This window comes from Hemiscyllium ocellatum, chromosome 13 (genome assembly GCF_020745735.1).
Source record: "Hemiscyllium ocellatum isolate sHemOce1 chromosome 13, sHemOce1.pat.X.cur, whole genome shotgun sequence".
Classification (NCBI taxonomy): Eukaryota; Metazoa; Chordata; class Chondrichthyes; order Orectolobiformes; family Hemiscylliidae; genus Hemiscyllium; species Hemiscyllium ocellatum.
This window is the reverse complement of record NC_083413.1, coordinates 37,864,462-37,872,899: the sequence shown is the minus strand read 5'-3', so window position 1 is coordinate 37,872,899 and position 8,438 is coordinate 37,864,462.

Sequence of the window (8,438 nt, the reverse complement as noted above, 5' to 3'; positions counted from 1 at the left end):
AAAAGGACTTGGAAGATACAGAATGTAGAGAAATAGATAGTGACACCTGGAAAAATGTCCATATTACAGAGGAAGAAGTGCTGGATGTCTTGAAACACTTAAAAATTGATAAATCCCCAGGACCTGATCAGGTGTACCCAAGAACTCTGTGGGAAGCTGGGACTGATTGCTGGGCCCCTTGCTGAGATATTTGTATCATCGATAGTCACAGGTAAGGTGCCAGAAGACTGGAGGTTGGCTAGCGTGGTGCCACTGTTTAAGAAAGGTGGTAAGGACAAGGGAACTATAGTGAGCCTGATGTCGCTGGTGGGCAAGTTGTTGGAGGGAATCCTGAGGGACATGATGTACATGTATTTGGAAACGCAAGGACTGATTGGGGGTAGTCAATGCGGCTTTGTGCATGGGAAATCATGTCTCGCAAACTTGATTGAGTTTTTTGAAGAAGTAACAAAGAGGATTGATGAGGGAAGAGAGGTAGACGTGATCCACATGGACTTCAGTAGTGGTTCGACAAGGTTCCTCATGGGAGACTGGTGATCAAGGTTAGATCTCATGGAAGCTAAAAATGTGTTGCTGGAAAGGCGCAGCAGGTCAGGCAGCATCCAAGGAGCAGGAGAATCGACGTTTTGGGCATGAGCCCTTCTTCAGGAATGAGGAAAGTGTGCCAAGCAGGCTAAGATAAAAGGTAGGGAGGAGGGACTTGGGGGAGAGGCGTTGGAAATGCGATAGGTGGAAGGAGGTTAAAGTGAGGGGGAGAGGTCAGGAAGAAGATTGCAGGTTAGGAAGGTGGTGCTGAGTTCGAGGGTTGGGACTGAGACAAGGTGGGGGGAGGGGAAATGAGGAAACTGGAGAAATCTGAGTTTATCCCTTGTGGTTGGAGGGTTCCTAGGTGGAAAATGAGCTGCTCTTCCTCCAGCTGTTGTGTTGCTGTGGTCTGGCGATGGAGGAGTCCAAGGACCTGCATGTCCTTGGTGGAGTGGAAGGGGGAGTTGAAGTGTTGGGCCACGGGGTGGTTGGGTTGGTTGGTCCGGGTGTCCCAGAGGTGTTCTCGAACAATTCTTCCGCCGCCTTCACCTCTGCGCCTACTTCTTCAACCAGGATTCCCGCCCACCCTCTGACGACCTCTTCTCCCGCCTCCAACATACCCCATCCACCTGTTCATCCCGTGCTGGCCTCTTACCTGCCCTCTGCTTTCCTAGATCTCACGGAATACAGAGAGAGCTAGCCATTTGGATACAGAACTGGCTCAAAGGTAGAAGACAGAAATCGTGGTGGAGGGTTGTTTTTCAGACTGGAGGCCCGTGACTAGTGGAGTGCCACAAGGGTCGGTCCTGGAACCACTACTTTTCATCATTTATATAAATGATTTGAATGTGAGCATAAGAGGTACAGTTATTAAGTTTGCAGATGACACCAAAATTGGAGGTGTAGTGGACAGCAAAGAAGGTTACCTCAGATTACAAGGGGATCTTGATCCGATGGGCCAATGGGCTGAGGAGTGGCAGATGGAGTTTAATTTAGATAAATGCAAGGCGCTGCATTTTGGGAAAGCAAATCTTGGCAGGACTTCCACACTTAATGGTAGGGTCCTAGGGAGTGTTGCTGAACAAAGAGACTTGGAGTGCAGGTTCATAGCTCCTCGAAAGTGGAGTCACAGGCTTTTCTTATTAGATTCCCAAAATATGGAAACAGGCCATTCAGCACATCAAGTCACATCGATCCTCTGAAGAGTAACCCACCCAGACCCATTTCCACCCCTGACTAACACAATGGGCAATTCACCTGACCTGCACATCTTTGGCTTGCAGGAGAGAACCAGAGCACCCGGAGGAAACCCACGCAGATATGGGGAGAACGTGTAAACTCCACTCAGACAGTCGCCCGAGGTGGGAATCGAACCCAGGCCGCTGGTGCCGTGAGGCAGCAATGCTAACCATTGAACCACCATGCCACCAACAGTAGATAGGATAGTGAAGAAGGCATTTGGTATGCTTTCCTTTATTGGTCAGAGTATTGCGTACAAATGTTGGGAGGTCATATTGCAACTGTACAGGATGTTTGTTAGGCCACTTTTGGAATATTCCATGCAATTCTGCTCTCCTTCCTATTGGAAGGATGTTGTGAAACTTGAAAGGGTTCAGAAAAAATTCACAAGGATGCTGCTAATGTTGGAGGATTTGAGTTATAGGGAGAGGTTAAATAGACTGGGGCTGTTTTCTCTGGAGCATCGGAGGCTGAGGGTTGATCTTATAGAGGTTTATAAAATCAAGAGGGGCATGGATAGGATAGATGGACAAAGTCTCTTCCCTGCAATGGGAGTCGAGAACTAGAGGGCTTAAGTTTAGGCTGAGAAGGGAAAGATATAAAAGAGACCTAAGGTGCAACGTTTTCACACAGTGGGTGGTATGGGTATGGAAATGAGCTGCTGGAGAGTGTGTGGAAGCTAGTACAATTGCAATATTTAAGAGGCATTTGGATGGGTATATGAATAGGAAGGGTTCGGAGGGATATGATCTAGGTGCTGGCAGGTGGGACTAGATTGGATTGGGATATTTGGTCGTCATGGACAAGTTGGACCTAAGGGTCTGATTACGTGCTATACATCTTTATAACTCTATTTGGATCTCGACACCAACCACTGAAAGCTGGATGTAGTTCAGTACCATCAATCTGCCCTAGATATAAATCAAATATCCAAATTAAACCAAGTTAAGGTGGACAGATTCTAAGGCGTATTGGTACAGACAATTAAGACTTCAAAAAAGCTTAGCAATTTGCGTTAAAATATGATTTTGAGGACTGAGGATGTACCCCAGTTCCCAAGGTGCCCACCTATCAACAAAGGCCTGAAGCATCTTGGTAGACACCATGTGAAATTCCCAGCCCTCACCCCCTCCCTACCACCATGGCCCATTTCCTGGACTTGTTGATGGTCACTTTGGCCAGGCCTAGGAGCAGGCTCGTCAATATGTTCTGGATCTGCTTGCCCTCGCTGCACCACTTGTAAATATATCAAAAGTGGGGGCTGAAGTAAAACCAAACATTTCATAATACGCTTTGTGAAAAGCAAATGAGGAGCTGGAGCTTGTAATAGACTTTATAAATGTAGCCAGTGGACTCCTCCAGGCCGCAATAATTACAGGAAGCCTGGCACCTGTGAATTTACCTTTTCTATGTTTGCACAGGCTTGATGCTTGCAACATCCTCCACCCCAAAAAACAAATGAAAATGGGGAGGTCTATAGCATAGACAGCATTCTGTTGGAGTCTCCACCACTGCCAGCTGGCAAGGTGGAGTGCCAAGGTGTGCGCAAATGTGGGTGAAGGATGGACAGCAGTAGCTTGTTCAGGAAACCCTTATAAACTGACTGAAAGGACAAAAACTAAATTCCTTTGACACGTATCAACTTTTTGGGTGTGGAACCCTGAGGGCAGTTACGGGGTGCAGGGCCATTGTGAAATTCTATCTGAAGTGGGGGGGGGTGGTCAATTCAGCCACCACTTGTTTGAGCCATCCTGACACCATGAGTTCCCTCAGGGATGAATGTCTCTGTTTCAAGGTTCTGGAGGTCTTTGGTTGTGTGCTGAACACTAACTGACGTCTGCCCAGCCAGTCCCTGAGGTGCCATCTTGCCCACTGCTCTGCCATCTAGCATGTGCTGACCCCTTTCCAATAAGAGATAATCTAACCACTGTCCCTTGACATTCAATGATGTTTTCATCACTGAGTCCCCCACTATCAACATCCTGGGGCTTATGATTGACCAGAAACTCAACTGGACTCACCACATAAACACATTGGTTACAACAGCAGGTCGGAAGTTGGGAATATTGCAGCGAGTAACTCACCTCCTGACTCTGCAAAGCCTGTACATTACTTATAAGGCACAAGTGAGGACTATGATTTGTCGAGATGAATGCAGCTCCAACAACACTCAAGAAACTTGATACCATTAGGACAAAGCAGCCTGCTTGATTGGAAGCACATTCACTCCTTTCACAACCAACACTCAGTAGCTGCAATGTGTACCATCTACAGGATGCACAGCATCTTCCAAACCCACGACCACTTCCATCTAGAAGGGCAAAGGCAGCAGATATATGGGAACACTGCCACCTGCAAGTTCCCCTTCAAGTCACTCCCTATCCTGACTTGGAAATATATTATTGTTCCTTCACTATCTCTGTGTCAAAATCCTTGAATTTCCTCCCTAATGCATTGTGGGTCTACTTACAGTATATGGACTGCAGCAATTCAAGAAGGCATCTCATCATTACCTTCTCAAGGGTAGCTAGGGACTGGCAATGACTGCCTGGCCTATCCAGCGATGCCCATGTCCCATGAATTAATTTAAAAAAGGAGCCTTTTTTTTAACCAGGAACTGATCCAGGTTTGGAACATGGCCACCTCACACCAGATCTCTCTCATCAGGAACAGTGGATGTTTTGGGGAGCTGCTGCTCAGGAATCTGCATATCCATCCATCTGATTTTAGGTGGCTGGTGGAGGAGGACACTCAGACAGCTGTGATAACTTGTCATAGCCTGATTTCTATGGCATGAATGTTACTCTCCAGTTTTCAGTCCAAGCCTGAATATTGTACACATCTTATTGCATTTGAACATGGACTGCTTCAGTATCTGAGGAGAGTCAAATGGTGCTGAACATTGTTCAATCCTCTGCGACAATTTCCATTTTCTGACCTTATGATGGAGCGAGGCCATTTATGAAGCAGATGAAGGTATTTGGGCCTCAGACCTTACCCAAGGGAACTCCAACAGGGCTGTGCTGGAGCTGACAGGGCTCACCTCCAACAACTATGACCCACCTTCCTTTGCGTCAACTATGATTCCAACCATTGGAGAGTTTGTCTCCTGATAGCCCTCAATTCCAGTTTTGCTGGGGCTCCTTGATGCCACATGTCAGTCACATGCAGCCTTAGTGTCAAGGGCTGTCACTCTCACCACACCTCTGGAATTCAGATATTGTGTCTCTATTTGAACCAAGTCTGTGATGAGGTCAGGAGCTGAGTAGCCCTGACAGAACCCAAACTGGCATCATGGAGGGGGTGAGCAGTTGCTACTTAATAGCACTATTAATGACACTTTCCATCACTTTACTGATGATCGAGAGTAGACTAATGGGGCGGTTCTTGGCCAGGTTGGATATGTCCTGCACTTTATGTACGGACATACTCGGGCAATTTTCCACATTGGTGGGTGTATGCTGGTGTTGTAATATACTGGAACAGCTTGGTGAGAGGAGCAGCAAGTGCTGGAGCACAAGTCTTCAGTACTATTGCCAGAATGTTGTCAGGGCCTACAGCCTTTGCATTATCCAGGGTCTCCAAATGTTTCTTGATATCATGTAGAGTGAATTGAATTGGCTGAAGACTGACATCTGTGATGCTGGGGACCACTAGGGAAGACCGAGATGATTCACTCACTCGACACTTCTGACTGAAGATTACTGCAAATACTTCAGCCTTTTCTTTTGCAGTGATATGCTGAGCTCTTCCCTCATTGAGGATGGGGATATTTTTGGAGTGTCCTCTTCTAGTGAGTTGTTTAACTGTCCACTTGATGCAGCAGAGACTGTAGAGCTTAGATCTGATCTGTTGATTGTGGACTTGTTGAGCTCTGTAAATCACTTGTTACTTCTGCTGTATGGCATGCAAGTAGTCCTGTCTTTTAGCTTCGCCAGGTTAGCACCACACTTTTGATATAGCCAGTGCTGCTCCTGGCATGCTCTCCTTCACTCTCCATTCATGTAGGATTGATCCCCTGGTTTGATGGTAATGATTAAGTGGGGGATATGCCTTGAGATTACAGATTGTGCTGGATTATAATTTTGCTGCTGTTGATTGCCCACAGTGACTTCATGGATGCCCAGGTTTGAGTTGCTGGGTCTGTTTGAAGTCTGTCCCATTTAGTATGGTGTCAGTGTCTTAACTCATGATGGAGGATGTTCTCAGTGTGAAAGTGAGACCAGATCTCCACAAACAGTGGTCACTCTCATCAAAAAGGTCATGGATGGATGCATCTGCAGCCAGCAGATTGGTAAGGATGAGGCCAAGCATGTTTTTCTCTCTTGTTGGTTCCCTCACCACCTGCTGCAGACCCAGTCGAGCAGCAATTCTTTTAAAACCTGACCAGCTCAATCAGTAGTTCTGCTGCCAAGCCACTCTTGGTGGTGAACATTGAAATCCCCCACCCAGAGAACATTTTGTGCCCTTGCCATCCTCAGTGCTTCCTCCAAGTGCTGTCCAACCTGGAGAAGTATCAATTCATCAGATGAGGGAGTATGGTGCATGGTAACCAGCAGGAGGTACCCTTGCTTATGTCTAACCTAAAGCCATGAGACTTCATGACGTCCAGAGTCCATACTGAAGATGGGCAACTCCATCCCAACTGTATATCACTGCTATGACTATCCTGCTGGTGGAAAAAGGACATATCTTGGGATAGTGCTGGTGATGTCTAGGACATTAACTGTAAAGTATGATTCCATGAGTATGTCTATGTCAGGCTGTTGCTTGACTAATCTGTGAAAAAGCTCTCCCAATTTTAGCACAAGCCCTCAGATGTACGTGAGGAGCACTTTACAGGTAGACAGAGCTGTTTTTGCTCTTGTCGTTTCCGTTGTCCAGATTGTTGCCAGGCAGTCTGTCCAGATTCATTTCTTTGTTGAGACTTCATAGCAATTGATACAACTGAGTGGTTTGCTAGGCCAATTCAGAAGGCAGTTAAGAGTCAACCAAATTTATGTAGCTCTGAAGTTACATATCAGCTACAACAGGTGAGGATGGCAGATTTCATTCACTGAACGACTTTAGTGAGCCAGATGGGTTTCACAGCCATCAGCAGATTCTTAATTCTAGGTTTCCTTTCTCTCCTGATTTCTTTCATCCTGTAAGTGACATCAACTGTATTGGACTACAAACAGGAGCTGTGTGTTATAATTGAAGCTGTGCAATGTCCAAAGGTTCACCATCCACCAGGAGGCTCAAAGTAAAGGTACTGCTGTAGTGTCTGAAGTCACCATTAGATTGTGAAGGCACACCAGCATTGGACAGCCTTCCCTAAATGGGACAGGCAGAATCTCAGCAATGACCCAGTGCTGTCTTTTGAGAATTCTATTAGCATCCTCTCTACATTTATTCCAGAGAAGGGTCAAAGTGACCAACTGGTACCACATCATGGTGACAATCAGTTGGTTTATGACTAACATTCAACCCTTATGGGGCAGCATTGGCAGCAATCGTGTCCAGTGGCCTGAGTAAATGGTGGCTGTGGTCTCCAGCTCTCATCTGTTCATCAGCCAGGGCTCCTCAGCAGTGCTAAGACAGTCTCCCACATCTCCAGGTGAAGACCCTGAATTCCTTCACTGATCAACCACGTCTCTGGAATGTTTTCCCCAGTTGATTTGTTTAGATTGGGATTATGTTCGGCATGAACTGGTTAGACAGAAGGGTCTGTTTCTGTGATGTATTACTCTATAACTCTCTTATCTCCTCTTAAAATCATAGAGGTGCTTTGGGGGAGCAATTCCCACTTCAGCTGAGTGGCAAGTCTTGTGTTGTTGTCTCTTCTGCTTCTGAGGATTGGTGTCCTTTGCGTGATCAGTGAGGAGCAGGGGGAACTTTCTGCTCCTTAACTCTCCTATTCCTCTCATGGGATGGTGGTGTGGCAATCTTGGAAACACATAGGTTTATGAAGGCTCAGGACCATGTGCTGACACAGATGACCTGGGGTCATGAAGGGCACAATGGATTTGGGTATACAAGTGATGTATACGAACATGTACATCCAGATGAGGTTACTAGATAGAGTTTACTATGAGAAATGGCCTATTTTCCCCTTCTTAATCTCCAAAGGTAGAAGACAAACTTTATCCGAGGTGATAGATTCAGTTGTGGTTCAGTTGAACATAGGTTCTTTGCAAGGTCAATATTTATCTTTGATATTGTAATAAGGAAAATAAATCCAAATATCAGATATATTATGAAAAAAAGAGCTATTTAACTAACATTTAATATGCTGTAATTGCTTTCTTATAATGTTTTGTAGATTGTATGACAATATCTTCTATTATTGATAAGGTTGTAGTATTTCTTGTTTTGTTAGAAACCAGTCTCCTCGCTTCCCAGACTATCACAGTCTGACAATTTTGAGTTTCATTCTCAAAATACAATAGTTCTCTTCAATGTAGTCTTCATGCAGTATCCTGACCCTGTTTTGACATGTTGATTTTCCTAATTATGAGTTATACAATTGGTAAGGACATATTATTGACATTATTTTCTGGCAAAGTTGAAACTCTGTGGGAAATACCAAGCAGATCTGGAATTCTTACACTGCATCTTTTGATTCTCTGCGGCATAATGTGTCTCCGCTGGTGGTAGCAAATGAACTCCTTATTTTCACTGAATTTTATTTC